Source organism: Mixophyes fleayi, chromosome 10, assembly GCF_038048845.1.
Source record: "Mixophyes fleayi isolate aMixFle1 chromosome 10, aMixFle1.hap1, whole genome shotgun sequence".
NCBI classification, from domain to species: domain Eukaryota; kingdom Metazoa; phylum Chordata; class Amphibia; order Anura; family Limnodynastidae; genus Mixophyes; species Mixophyes fleayi.
In genome coordinates, this window is record NC_134411.1 from 48,410,213 (window position 1) to 48,425,047 (window position 14,835).

Genomic DNA, 14,835 nt, shown 5'->3' on the forward strand with positions numbered 1-14,835 from the left:
TTTTGTCTTTGGATTTACAGTGTAGTGGTTATCAGACATGTTTTAGTTTTTCGTGTAAAGTTTGATGTATGTTATGAAAGGGAATTTTATTTATATGTCTTCCTAAAAAAGGCATATGTTCAAAACAAGGCTTGCTAAATCACTAAAAAGGAATCCTTAAAAATGTGGGGCTACTGATCGATAAAACTACAAGGCATTAAACATCATGAATGCTGTCACATTTTTCTCTTTAAAATTGAAATATTAACTACTCAAAAATCTTCTCTAAACTTGATTCCAAGGGTTTAAACAGAAGTTTGACCAACAATTCAAAAATTGCACATTTCCAGGTTTCATATCATATGTCGAGTCATTCAACTTTGCTGAACTGTGCAGAAACAGGCTACGTCTTTCTTTCATAGTGTAGTGGTTATCACATCTGCTTTACACGCAGAAGGTCCTGGGTTCAATCCCCAGTGAAACCATGTTTATGTTCTGATTAATCAATCTTTAAATATTTCCATACTCAACATATCTCTTCTGGTGATTTAAACTATGAAAAAGGTAGTTTGTTCAATAGAAACTGGCCTTTCTGCTAATGGGAATAAATGTAGTCTTAAACTACACTTTAAGTTTTAGTTCATAAAAATTGTATATACTTGTAATCCAGTAATTTTAAAATTGGAAGTTAAGTTGACTTATCTCCTTTTTGCCAACAATGTATTTTCATGATTTCTATATATTTTTAAAGCAAAAGAGCTTGTAAAATGTTTTTTTGTTCATTTTTCTACATTAATTAATGTTTTTTATGCTTTGTAAATTTTCTCTGCAAAATTGAAATCCCATAAGCTTCTCCATGCAATTGTTTCTTCCATATCTCCACTGCTTGACTGACAGCCCTGGCTGAGACCTAAGGATAGTGGGACACTGCAGAGAGTGGGTGTGATGAGGAGGAACATTAAAAAGCTGCTATCACAGAGAATGCTATTTTTCTGTGATTCAATATGTTCATGCCCACCATTGTGACTGCTTAATATTAGAAACAAAAATATGTGCTGTTGTGAGACTACTAAAATAGGAGAACCCTGGAAAAAACTTCCTGTGTGAAATTTTCAGGGCTCGCAGTTGACTGCTGGTTTTTGATCACCAGCAGGCAATATCTTTGGAAATTTAATTTCAGTTGCAAATTAGTCATCCTCTGATTAAAGAAAATCAAATTCTTTAAATACTATGCTGTGTAGTGACATTTGCTTTCAAAAAAGTTATTTTCAATGAAAACAAGTTCTTTTCAAAACTAGTATATGGTAGTTGAGCATTAAAGAATTTAGATTTTGTCTTTGGATTTACAGTGTAGTGGTTATCAGACATGTTTTAGTTTTTCGTGTAAAGTTTGATGTTTGTTATGAAAGGGAATTTTATTTATATGTCTTCCTAAAAAAGGCATATGTTCAAAACAAGGCTTGCTAAATCACTAAAAAGGAATCCTTAAAAATGTGGGGCTACTGATCGATAAAACTACAAGGCATTAAACATCATGAATGCTGTCACATTTTTCTCTTTAAAATTGAAATATTAACTACTCAAAAATCTTCTCTAAACTTGACTCCAAGGGTTTAAACAGAAGTTTGACCAACAATTCAAAAATTGCACATTTCCAGGTTTCATATCATATGTCGAGTCATTCAACTTTGCTGAACTGTGCAGAAACAGGCTACGTCTTGGTTTCGTAGTGTAGTGGTTATCACATCTGCTTTACACGCAGAAGGTCCGGGGTTCAATCCCCAGTGAAACCATGTTTATGTTCTGATTAACCATTCAATCTTTAAATATTTCCATACTCAACATATCTCTTCTGGTGATTTAAACTGTGAAAAGGGTAGTTTGTTCAATAGAAACTGGCCTTTCTGCTAATGGGAATAAATGTAGTCTTAAACTACACTTTAAGTTTTAGTTCATAAAAATAGTATATACTTGTAATCCAGTAATTTTAAAATTAAAAGTTAAGTTGACTTATCTCCTTTTTGCCAACAATGTATTTTCATGATTTCTATATATTTTTAAAGCAAAAGAGCTTGTTAAAATGTTTTTTTGTTCATTTTTCTACATTAATGAATATACTTTATGCTGTGTAAATTTTCTCTGTAAAATTGAAATCTCATAAGCATCTCCATGCAATTGTTTCTTCCATATCTCCACTGCTCGACTGACAGCCCTGGCTGAGACCTAGGGATAGTGGGACACTGCAGAGAGTGGGTGTGATGAGGAGGACCATTAAGAAGCTGCTATCACAGAGAATGCTATTTTTCTGTGATTCAATATGTTCATGCCCACCATTGTGACTGCTTAATATTAGAAACAAAAATATGTGCTGTTATGAGACTACTAAAATAGGAGAACCCTGGAAAAAACTTCCTGTGTGAAATTTTCAGGGCTCGCAGTTGACTGCTGGTTTTTGATCACCAGCAGGCAATATCTTTGGAAATTTAATTTCAGTAGCAAATTAGTCATCCTCTGATTAAAGAAAATCAAATTCTTTAAATACTATGCTGTGTAGTGACATTTGCTTTCAAAAAAGTTATTTTCAATGAAAACAAGTTCTTTCCAAAACTAGTATATGGTAGTTGAGCATTAAAGAATTTAGATTTTGTCTTTGGATTTACAGTGTAGTGGTTATCAGACATGTTTTAGTTTTTCGTGTAAAGTTTGATGTTTGTTATGAAAGGGAATTTTATTTATATGTCTTCCTAAAAAAGGCATATGTTCAAAACAAGGCTTGCTAAATCACTAAAAAGGAATCCTTAAAAATGTGGGGCTACTGATCGATAAAACTACAAGGCATTAAACATCATGAATGCTGTCACATTTTTCTCTTTAAAATTGAAATATTAACTACTCAAAAATCTTCTCTAAACTTGATTCCAAGGGTTTAAACAGAAGTTTGACCAACAATTCAAAAATTGCACATTTCCAGGTTTCATATCATATGTCGAGTCATTCAACTTTGCTGAACTGTGCAGAAAGAGGCTACGTCTTGGTTTCATAGTGTAGTGGTTATCACATCTGCTTTACACGCAGAAGGTCCTGGGTTCAATCCCCAGTGAAACCATGTTTATGTTCTGATTAATCAATCTTTAAATATTTCCATACTCAACATATCTCTTCTGGTGATTTAAACTATGAAAAAGGTAGTTTGTTCAATAGAAACTGGCCTTTCTGCTAATGGGAATAAATGTAGTCTTAAACTACACTTTAAGTTTTAGTTCATAAAAATTGTATATACTTGTAATCCAGTAATTTTAAAATTGGAAGTTAAGTTGACTTATCTCCTTTTTGCCAACAATGTATTTTCATGATTTCTATATATTTTTAAAGCAAAAGAGCTTGTAAAATGTTTTTTTGTTCATTTTTCTACATTAATTAATGTTTTTTATGCTTTGTAAATTTTCTCTGCAAAATTGAAATCCCATAAGCTTCTCCATGCAATTGTTTCTTCCATATCTCCACTGCTTGACTGACAGCCCTGGCTGAGACCTAAGGATAGTGGGACACTGCAGAGAGTGGGTGTGATGAGGAGGAACATTAAAAAGCTGCTATCACAGAGAATGCTATTTTTCTGTGATTCAATATGTTCATGCCCACCATTGTGACTGCTTAATATTAGAAACAAAAATATGTGCTGTTGTGAGACTACTAAAATAGGAGAACCCTGGAAAAAACTTCCTGTGTTAAATTTTCAGGGCTCGCAGTTGACTGCTGGTTTTTGATCACCAGCAGGCAATATCTTTGGAAATTTAATTTCAGTTGCAAATTAGTCATCCTCTGATTAAAGAAAATCAAATTCTTTAAATACTATGCTGTGTAGTGACATTTGCTTTCAAAAAAGTTATTTTCAATGAAAACAAGTTCTTTCCAAAACTAGTATATGGTAGTTGAGCATTAAAGAATTTAGATTTTGTCTTTGGATTTACAGTGTAGTGGTTATCAGACATGTTTTAGTTTTTCGTGTAAAGTTTGATGTTTGTTATGAAAGGGAATTTTATTTATATGTCTTCCTAAAAAAGGCATATGTTCAAAACAAGGCTTGCTAAATCACTAAAAAGGAATCCTTAAAAATGTGGGGCTACTGATCGATAAAACTACAAGGCATTAAACATCATGAATGCTGTCACATTTTTCTCTTTAAAATTGAAATATTAACTACTCAAAAATCTTCTCTAAACTTGACTCCAAGGGTTTAAACAGAAGTTTGACCAACAATTCAAAAATTGCACATTTCCAGGTTTCATATCATATGTCGAGTCATTCAACTTTGCTGAACTGTGCAGAAATAGGCTACGTCTTGGTTTCGTAGTGTAGTGGTTATCACATCTGCTTTACACGCAGAAGGTCCCCAGTGAAACCATGTTTATGTTCTGATTAATCAATCTTTAAATATTTCCATACTCAACATATCTCTTCTGGTGATTTAAACTATGAAAAAGGTAGTTTGTTCAATAGAAACTGGCCTTTCTGCTAATGGGAATAAATGTAGTCTTAAACTACACTTTAAGTTTTAGTTCATAAAAATTGTATATACTTGTAATCCAGTAATTTTAAAATTGGAAGTTAAGTTGACTTATCTCCTTTTTGCCAACAATGTATTTTCATGATTTCTATATATTTTTAAAGCAAAAGAGCTTGTAAAATGTTTTTTTGTTCATTTTTCTACATTAATTAATGTTTTTTATGCTTTGTAAATTCAATGAAAACAAGTTCTTTCCAAAACTAGTATATGGTAGTTGAGCATTAAAGAATTTAGATTTTGTCTTTGGATTTACAGTGTAGTGGTTATCAGACATGTTTTAGTTTTTCGTGTAAAGTTTGATGTTTGTTATGAAAGGGAATTTTATTTATATGTCTTCCTAAAAAAGGCATATGTTCAAAACAAGGCTTGCTAAATCACTAAAAAGGAATCCTTAAAAATGTGGGGCTACTGATCGATAAAACTACAAGGCATTAAACATCATGAATGCTGTCACATTTTTCTCTTTAAAATTGAAATATTAACTACTCAAAAATCTTCTCTAAACTTGACTCCAAGGGTTTAAACAGAAGTTTGACCAACAATTCAAAAATTGCACATTTCCAGGTTTCATATCATATGTCGAGTCATTCAACTTTGCTGAACTGTGCAGAAATAGGCTACGTCTTGGTTTCGTAGTGTAGTGGTTATCACATCTGCTTTACACGCAGAAGGTCCCCAGTGAAACCATGTTTATGTTCTGATTAATCAATCTTTAAATATTTCCATACTCAACATATCTCTTCTGGTGATTTAAACTATGAAAAAGGTAGTTTGTTCAATAGAAACTGGCCTTTCTGCTAATGGGAATAAATGTAGTCTTAAACTACACTTTAAGTTTTAGTTCATAAAAATTGTATATACTTGTAATCCAGTAATTTTAAAATTGGAAGTTAAGTTGACTTATCTCCTTTTTGCCAACAATGTATTTTCATGATTTCTATATATTTTTAAAGCAAAAGAGCTTGTAAAATGTTTTTTTGTTCATTTTTCTACATTAATTAATGTTTTTTATGCTTTGTAAATTTTCTCTGCAAAATTGAAATCCCATAAGCTTCTCCATGCAATTGTTTCTTCCATATCTCCACTGCTTGACTGACAGCCCTGGCTGAGACCTAAGGATAGTGGGACACTGCAGAGAGTGGGTGTGATGAGGAGGAACATTAAAAAGCTGCTATCACAGAGAATGCTATTTTTCTGTGATTCAATATGTTCATGCCCACCATTGTGACTGCTTAATATTAGAAACAAAAATATGTGCTGTTGTGAGACTACTAAAATAGGAGAACCCTGGAAAAAACTTCCTGTGTTAAATTTTCAGGGCTCGCAGTTGACTGCTGGTTTTTGATCACCAGCAGGCAATATCTTTGGAAATTTAATTTCAGTTGCAAATTAGTCATCCTCTGATTAAAGAAAATCAAATTCTTTAAATACTATGCTGTGTAGTGACATTTGCTTTCAAAAAAGTTATTTTCAATGAAAACAAGTTCTTTCCAAAACTAGTATATGGTAGTTGAGCATTAAAGAATTTAGATTTTGTCTTTGGATTTACAGTGTAGTGGTTATCAGACATGTTTTAGTTTTTCGTGTAAAGTTTGATGTTTGTTATGAAAGGGAATTTTATTTATATGTCTTCCTAAAAAAGGCATATGTTCAAAACAAGGCTTGCTAAATCACTAAAAAGGAATCCTTAAAAATGTGGGGCTACTGATCGATAAAACTACAAGGCATTAAACATCATGAATGCTGTCACATTTTTCTCTTTAAAATTGAAATATTAACTACTCAAAAATCTTCTCTAAACTTGACTCCAAGGGTTTAAACAGAAGTTTGACCAACAATTCAAAAATTGCACATTTCCAGGTTTCATATCATATGTCGAGTCATTCAACTTTGCTGAACTGTGCAGAAATAGGCTACGTCTTGGTTTCGTAGTGTAGTGGTTATCACATCTGCTTTACACGCAGAAGGTCCGGGGTTCAATCCCCAGTGAAACCATGTTTATGTTCTGATTAACCATTCAATCTTTAAATATTTCCATACTCAACATATCTCTTCTGGTGATTTAAACTGTGAAAAGGGTAGTTTGTTCAATAGAAACTGGCCTTTCTGCTAATGGGAATAAATGTAGTCTTAAACTACACTTTAAGTTTTAGTTCATAAAAATAGTATATACTTGTAATCCAGTAATTTTAAAATTAAAAGTTAAGTTGACTTATCTCCTTTTTGCCAACAATGTATTTTCATGATTTCTATATATTTTTAAAGCAAAAGAGCTTGTTAAAATGTTTTTTTGTTCATTTTTCTACATTAATGAATATACTTTATGCTGTGTAAATTTTCTCTGCAAAATTGAAATCCCATAAGCTTCTCCATGCAATTGTTTCTTCCATATCTCCACTGCTTGACTGACAGCCCTGGCTGAGACCTAAGGATAGTGGGACACTGCAGAGAGTGGGTGTGATGAGGAGGAACATTAAAAAGCTGCTATCACAGAGAATGCTATTTTTCTGTGATTCAATATGTTCATGCCCACCATTGTGACTGCTTAATATTAGAAACAAAAATATGTGCTGTTGTGAGACTACTAAAATAGGAGAACCCTGGAAAAAACTTCCTGTGTGAAATTTTCAGGGCTCGCAGTTGACTGCTGGTTTTTGATCACCAGCAGGCAATATCTTTGGAAATTTAATTTCAGTTGCAAATTAGTCATCCTCTGATTAAAGAAAATCAAATTCTTTAAATACTATGCTGTGTAGTGACATTTGCTTTCAAAAAAGTTATTTTCAATGAAAACAAGTTCTTTCCAAAACTAGTATATGGTAGTTGAGCATTAAAGAATTTAGATTTTGTCTTTGGATTTACAGTGTAGTGGTTATCAGACATGTTTTAGTTTTTCGTGTAAAGTTTGATGTTTGTTATGAAAGGGAATTTTATTTATATGTCTTCCTAAAAAAGGCATATGTTCAAAACAAGGCTTGCTAAATCACTAAAAAGGAATCCTTAAAAATGTGGGGCTACTGATCGATAAAACTACAAGGCATTAAACATCATGAATGCTGTCACATTTTTCTCTTTAAAATTGAAATATTAACTACTCAAAAATCTTCTCTAAACTTGATTCCAAGGGTTTAAACAGAAGTTTGACCAACAATTCAAAAATTGCACATTTCCAGGTTTCATATCATATGTCGAGTCATTCAAATTTGCTGAACTGTGCAGAAGGAGTCTATGTCTTGGTTTCATAGTGTAGTGGTTATCACATCTGCTTTACACGCAGAAGGTCCTGGGTTCAATCCCCAGTGAAACCATGTTTATGTTCTGATTAATCAATCTTTAAATATTTCCATACTCAACATATCTCTTCTGGTGATTTAAACTATGAAAAAGGTAGTTTGTTCAATAGAAACTGGCCTTTCTGCTAATGGGAATAAATGTAGTTTTAAACTACACTTTAAGTTTTAGTTCATAAAAATTGTATATACTTGTAATCCAGTAATTTTAAAATTGGAAGTTAAGTTGACTTATCTCCTTTTTGCCAACAATGTATTTTCATGATTTCTATATATTTTTAAAGCAAAAGAGCTTGTAAAATGTTTTTTTGTTCATTTTTCTACATTAATGAGAATACTTTATGCTGTGTAAATTTTCTCTGTAAAATTGAAATCTCATAAGCTTCTCCATGCAATTGTTTCTTCCATATCTCCACTGCTCGACTGACAGCCCTGGCTGAGACCTAGGGATTCTGGGATACTGCAGAGAGTGGGTGTGATGAGGAGGACCATTAAGAAGCTGCTATCACAGAGAATGCTATTTTTCTGTGATTCAATATGTTCATGCCCACCATTGTGACTGCTTAATATTAGAAACAAAAATATGTGCTATTGTGAGACTACTAAAATAGGAGAACCCTGGAAAAAACTTCCTGTGTGAAATTTTCAGGGCTCGCAGTTGACTGCTGGTTTTTGATCACCAGCTGGCAATATCTTTGGAAATTTAATTTCAGTTGCAAATTAGTCATCCTCTGATTAAAGAAAATCAAATTCTTTAAATACTATGCTGTGTAGTGACATTTGCTTTCAAAAAAGTTATTTTCAATGAAAACAAGTTCTTTCCAAAACTAGTATATGGTAGTTGAGCATTAAAGAATTTAGATTTTGTCTTTGGATTTACAGTGTAGTGGTGATCAGACATGTTTTAGTTTTTCGTGTAAAGTTTGATGTTTGTTATGAAAGGGAATTTTATTTATATGTCTTCCTAAAAAAGGCATATGTTCAAAACAAGGCTTGCTAAATCACTAAAAAGGAATGCTTAAAAATGTGGGGCTACTGATCGATAAAACTACAAGGCATTAAACATCATGAATGCTGTCACATTTTTCTCTTTAAAATTGAAATATTAACTACTCAAAAATCTTCTCTAAACTTGATTCCAAGGGTTTAAACAGAAGTTTGACCAACAATTCAAAAATTGCACATTTCCAGGCTTCATATCATATGTCGAGTCATTCAACTTTGCTGAACTGTGCAGAAACAGGCTACGTCTTGGTTTCATAGTGTAGTGGTTATCACATCTGTTTTACACGCAGAAGGTCCTGGGTTCAATCCCCAGTGAAACCATGTTTATGTTCTGATTAACCAATCAATCTTTAAATATTTCCATACTCAACATATCTCTTCTGGTGATTTAAACTGTGAAAAAGGTAGTTTGTTCAATAGAAACTGGCCTTTCTGCTAATGGGAATAAATGTAGTCTTAAACTACACTTTAAGTTTTAGTTCATAAAAATAGTATATACTTGTAATCCAGTAATTTTAAAATTAAAAGTTAAGTTGACTTTTCTCCTTTTTGCCAACAATGTATTTTCATGGAAATTTAATTTTAGTTGCAAATTAGTCACCCTCTGATTAAAGAAAATCAAATTCTTTAAATACTATGCTGTGTAAAGACATTTGCTTTCAAAAGAGTTCTTTTCAATGAAAACAAGTTTTTTTCCAAAACTAGTATATGGTAGTTGAGCATTAAAGAATTTAGATTTTGTCTTTGGATTTACAGTGTAGTGGTTATCAGACATGTTTTAGTTTTTCGTGTAAAGTTTGATATATGTTATGAAAGGGAATTTTATTTATATGTCTTCCTAAAAAAGGCATATGTTCAAAACAAGGCTTGCTAAATCACTAAAAAGGAATGCTTAAAAATGTGGGGCTACTGATCGATAAAACTACAAGGCATTAAACATCATGAATGCTGTCACATTTTTCTCTTTAAAATTGAAATATTAACTACTCAAAAATCTTCTCTAAACTTGATTCCAAGGGTTTAAACAGAAGTTTGACCAACAATTCAAAAATTGCACATTTCCAGGTTTCATATCATATGTCGAGTCATTCAACTTTGCTGAACTGTGCAGAAACAGGCTACGTCTTTCTTTCATAGTGTAGTGGTTATCACATCTGCTTTACACACAGAAGGTCCTGGGTTCAATCCCCAGTGAAACCATGTTTATGTTCTGATTAATCAATCTTTAAATATTTCCATACTCAACATATCTCTTCTGGTGATTTAAACTATGAAAAAGGTAGTTTGTTCAATAGAAACTGGCCTTTCTGCTAATGGAAAATAAATGTAGTCTTAAACTACACTTTAAGTATTAGTTCATAAAAATTGTATATACTTGTAATCCAGTAATTTTAAAATTGGAAGTTAAGTTGACTTATCTCCTTTTTGCCAACAATGTATTTTCATGATTTCTATATATTTTTAAAGCAAAAGAGCTTGTAAAATGTTTTTTTGTTCATTTTTCTACATTAATTAATGTTTTTTATGCTTTGTAAATTTTCTCTGCAAAATTGAAATCCCATAAGCTTCTCCATGCAATTGTTTCTTCCATATCTCCACTGCTTGACTGACAGCCCTGGCTGAGACCTAAGGATAGTGGGACACTGCAGAGAGTGGGTGTGATGAGGAGGAACATTAAAAAGCTGCTATCACAGAGAATGCTATTTTTCTGTGATTCAATATGTTCATGCCCACCATTGTGACTGCTTAATATTAGAAACAAAAATATGTGCTGTTGTGAGACTACTAAAATAGGAGAATCCTGGAAAAATCTTCCTGTGTGAAATTTTCAGGGCTCGCAGTTGACTGCTGGTTTTTGATCACCAGCAGGCAATATCTTTGGAAATTTAATTTTAGTTGCAAATTAGTCACCCTCTGATTAAAGAAAATCAAGTTCTTTAAATACTATGCTGTGTAGTGACATTTGCTTTCAAAAGAGTTCTTTTCAATGAAAACAAGTTTTTTCCAAAACTAGTATATGGTAGTTGAGCATTAAAGAATTTAGATTTTGTCTTTGGATTTACAGTGTAGTGGTTATCAGACATGTTTTAGTTTTTCGTGTAAAGTTTGATGTATGTTATGAAAGGGAATTTTATTTATATGTCTTCCTAAAAAATGCATATGTTCAAAACAAGACTTGCTAAATCACTAAAAAGGAATCCTTAAAAATGTGGGGCTACTGATCGATAAAACTACAAGGCATTAAACATCATGAATGCTGTCACATTTTTCTCTTTAAAATTGAAATATTAACTACTCAAAAATCTTCTCTAAACTTGATTCCAAGGGTTTAAACAGAAGTTTGACCAACAATTCCAAAATTGTACATTTCCAGGTTTCATATCATATGTCGAGTCATTCAACTTTGCTGAACTGTGCAGAAGCAGGCTACGTCTTGGTTTCATAGTGTAGTGGTTATCACATCTGCTTTACACGCAGAAGGTCCTGGGTTCAATCCCCAGTGAAACCATGTTTATGTTCTGATTAACCAATCAATCTTTAAATATTTCCATACTTAACATATCTCTTCTGGTGATTTAAACTGTGAAAAGGGTAGTTTGTTCAATAGAAACTGGACTTTCTGCTAATGGGAATAAATGTAGTCTTAAACTACACTTTACGTTTTAGTTCATAAAAATAATATATACTTGTAATCCAGTAATTTTAAAATTAAAAGTTTGATGTATGTTATGAAAGGGAATTTTATTTATATGTCTTCCTAAAAAAGGCATATGTTCAAAACAAGGCTTGCTAAATCACTAAAAAGGAATCCTTAAAAATGTGGGGCTACTGATCGATAAAACTACAAGGCATTAAACATCATGAATGCTGTCACATTTTTCTCTTTAAAATTGAAATATTAACTACTCAAAAATCTTCTCTAAACTTGATTCCAAGGGTTTAAACAGAAGTTTGACCAACAATTCAAAAATTGTACATTTCCAGGTTTCATATCATATGTCGAGTCATTCAACTTTGCTGAACTGTGCAGAAACAGGCTACGTCTTGGTTTCATAGTGTAGTGGTTATCACATCTGCTTTACACGCAGAAGGTCCTGGGTTCAATCCCCAGTGAAACCATGTTTATGTTCTGATTAACCAATCATTCTTTAAATATTTCCATACTCAACATATCTCTTCTGGTGATTTAAACTGTGAAAAGGGTAGTTTGTTCAATAGAAACTGGCCTTTCTGCTAATGGGAATAAATGTAGTCTTAAACTACACTTTAAGTTTTAGTTCATAAAAATAGTATATACTTGTAATCCAGTAATTTTAAAATTAAAAGTTAAGTTGACTTATCTCCTTTTTGCCAACAATGTATTTTCATGATTTCTATATATTTTTAAAGCAAAAGAGCTTCTTAAAATGTTTTTTTGTTCATTTTTCTACATTAATGAATATACTTTATGCTGTGTAAATTTTCTCTGTAAAATTGAAATCTCATAAGCTTCTCCATGCAATTGTTTCTTCCATATCTCCACTGCTCGACTGACAGCCCTGGCTGAGACCTAGGGATTCTGGGATACTGCAGAGAGTGGGTGTGATGAGGAGGACCATTAAGAAGCTGCTATGACAGAGAATGCTATTTTTCTGTGATTCAATATGTTCATGCCCACCATTGTGACTGCTTAATATTAGAAACAAAAATATGTGCTGTTGTGAGACTACTAAAATAGGAGAATCCTGGAAAAATCTTCCTGTGTGAAATTTTCAGGGCTCGCAGTTGACTGCTGGTTTTTGATCACCAGCAGGCAATATCTTTGGAAATTTAATTTTAGTTGCAAATTAGTCACCCTCTGATTAAAGAAAATCAAGTTCTTTAAATACTATGCTGTGTAGTGACATTTGCTTTCAAAAGAGTTCTTTTCAATGAAAACAAGTTTTTTCCAAAACTAGTATATGGTAGTTGAGCATTAAAGAATTTAGATTTTGTCTTTGGATTTACAGTGTAGTGGTTATCAGACATGTTTTAGTTTTTCGTGTAAAGTTTGATGTATGTTATGAAAGGGAATTTTATTTATATGTCTTCCTAAAAAATGCATATGTTCAAAACAAGACTTGCTAAATCACTAAAAAGGAATCCTTAAAAATGTGGGGCTACTGATCGATAAAACTACAAGGCATTAAACATCATGAATGCTGTCACATTTTTCTCTTTAAAATTGAAATATTAACTACTCAAAAATCTTCTCTAAACTTGATTCCAAGGGTTTAAACAGAAGTTTGACCAACAATTCCAAAATTGTACATTTCCAGGTTTCATATCATATGTCGAGTCATTCAACTTTGCTGAACTGTGCAGAAGCAGGCTACGTCTTGGTTTCATAGTGTAGTGGTTATCACATCTGCTTTACACGCAGAAGGTCCTGGGTTCAATCCCCAGTGAAACCATGTTTATGTTCTGATTAACCAATCAATCTTTAAATATTTCCATACTTAACATATCTCTTCTGGTGATTTAAACTGTGAAAAGGGTAGTTTGTTCAATAGAAACTGGACTTTCTGCTAATGGGAATAAATGTAGTCTTAAACTACACTTTACGTTTTAGTTCATAAAAATAATATATACTTGTAATCCAGTAATTTTAAAATTAAAAGTTTGATGTATGTTATGAAAGGGAATTTTATTTATATGTCTTCCTAAAAAAGGCATATGTTCAAAACAAGGCTTGCTAAATCACTAAAAAGGAATCCTTAAAAATGTGGGGCTACTGATCGATAAAACTACAAGGCATTAAACATCATGAATGCTGTCACATTTTTCTCTTTAAAATTGAAATATTAACTACTCAAAAATCTTCTCTAAACTTGATTCCAAGGGTTTAAACAGAAGTTTGACCAACAATTCAAAAATTGTACATTTCCAGGTTTCATATCATATGTCGAGTCATTCAACTTTGCTGAACTGTGCAGAAACAGGCTACGTCTTGGTTTCATAGTGTAGTGGTTATCACATCTGCTTTACACGCAGAAGGTCCTGGGTTCAATCCCCAGTGAAACCATGTTTATGTTCTGATTAACCAATCATTCTTTAAATATTTCCATACTCAACATATCTCTTCTGGTGATTTAAACTGTGAAAAGGGTAGTTTGTTCAATAGAAACTGGCCTTTCTGCTAATGGGAATAAATGTAGTCTTAAACTACACTTTAAGTTTTAGTTCATAAAAATAGTATATACTTGTAATCCAGTAATTTTAAAATTAAAAGTTAAGTTGACTTATCTCCTTTTTGCCAACAATGTATTTTCATGATTTCTATATATTTTTAAAGCAAAAGAGCTTCTTAAAATGTTTTTTTGTTCATTTTTCTACATTAATGAATATACTTTATGCTGTGTAAATTTTCTCTGTAAAATTGAAATCTCATAAGCTTCTCCATGCAATTGTTTCTTCCATATCTCCACTGCTCGACTGACAGCCCTGGCTGAGACCTAGGGATTCTGGGATACTGCAGAGAGTGGGTGTGATGAGGAGGACCATTAAGAAGCTGCTATGACAGAGAATGCTATTTTTCTGTGATTCAATATGTTCATGCCCACCATTGTGACTGCTTAATATTAGAAACAAAAATATGTGCTGTTATGAGACTACTAAAATAGGAGAACCCTGGAAAAAACTTCCTGTGTGAAATTTTCAGGGCTCGCAGTTGACTGCTGGTTTTTGATCACCAGCAGGCAATATCTTTGGAAATTTAATTTCAGTAGCAAATTAGTCATCCTCTGGTTAAAGAAAATCAAATTCTTTAAATACTATGCTGTGTAGTGACATTTGCTTTCAAAAAAGTTATTTTCAATGAAAACAAGTTCTTTCCAAAACTAGTATATGGTAGTTGAGCATTAAAGAATTTAGATTTTGTCTTTGGATTTACAGTGTAGTGGTTATCAGACATGTTTTAGTTTTTCGTGTAAAGTTTGATGTATGTTATGAAAGGGAATTTTATTTATATGTCTTCCT

General features: G+C 32.3%; 11 non-coding genes across 11 annotated transcripts; all 11 read left to right on the forward strand.

Moving 5' to 3' along the window:
- The first annotated feature begins 391 nt into the window (after nt 1-391).
- TRNAV-UAC (transfer RNA valine (anticodon UAC)) lies at nt 392-464 on the forward strand. The gene has a single exon. It is a non-coding gene; the product is annotated as a tRNA-Val (tRNA).
- A 1,235-nt stretch (nt 465-1,699) lies between these two features.
- TRNAV-UAC (transfer RNA valine (anticodon UAC)) lies at nt 1,700-1,772 on the forward strand. The gene has a single exon. It is a non-coding gene; the product is annotated as a tRNA-Val (tRNA).
- Nucleotides 1,773-3,012: 1,240 nt separating this feature from the next.
- On the forward strand, nt 3,013-3,085 carry TRNAV-UAC (transfer RNA valine (anticodon UAC)). The gene has a single exon. It is a non-coding gene; the product is annotated as a tRNA-Val (tRNA).
- A 3,380-nt stretch (nt 3,086-6,465) lies between these two features.
- TRNAV-UAC (transfer RNA valine (anticodon UAC)) lies at nt 6,466-6,538 on the forward strand. Its single transcript has one exon. It is a non-coding gene; the product is annotated as a tRNA-Val (tRNA).
- Nucleotides 6,539-7,778: 1,240 nt separating this feature from the next.
- Nucleotides 7,779-7,851, forward strand: TRNAV-UAC (transfer RNA valine (anticodon UAC)). Its single transcript has one exon. It is a non-coding gene; the product is annotated as a tRNA-Val (tRNA).
- Nucleotides 7,852-9,086: 1,235 nt separating this feature from the next.
- Nucleotides 9,087-9,159, forward strand: TRNAV-UAC (transfer RNA valine (anticodon UAC)). The gene has a single exon. It is a non-coding gene; the product is annotated as a tRNA-Val (tRNA).
- An 806-nt stretch (nt 9,160-9,965) lies between these two features.
- On the forward strand, nt 9,966-10,038 carry TRNAV-UAC (transfer RNA valine (anticodon UAC)). Its single transcript has one exon. It is a non-coding gene; the product is annotated as a tRNA-Val (tRNA).
- Nucleotides 10,039-11,274: 1,236 nt separating this feature from the next.
- Nucleotides 11,275-11,347, forward strand: TRNAV-UAC (transfer RNA valine (anticodon UAC)). The gene has a single exon. It is a non-coding gene; the product is annotated as a tRNA-Val (tRNA).
- Nucleotides 11,348-11,885: 538 nt separating this feature from the next.
- On the forward strand, nt 11,886-11,958 carry TRNAV-UAC (transfer RNA valine (anticodon UAC)). Its single transcript has one exon. It is a non-coding gene; the product is annotated as a tRNA-Val (tRNA).
- A 1,240-nt stretch (nt 11,959-13,198) lies between these two features.
- TRNAV-UAC (transfer RNA valine (anticodon UAC)) lies at nt 13,199-13,271 on the forward strand. Its single transcript has one exon. It is a non-coding gene; the product is annotated as a tRNA-Val (tRNA).
- Nucleotides 13,272-13,809: 538 nt separating this feature from the next.
- On the forward strand, nt 13,810-13,882 carry TRNAV-UAC (transfer RNA valine (anticodon UAC)). The gene has a single exon. It is a non-coding gene; the product is annotated as a tRNA-Val (tRNA).
- The last annotated feature ends 953 nt before the right edge of the window (nt 13,883-14,835 follow it).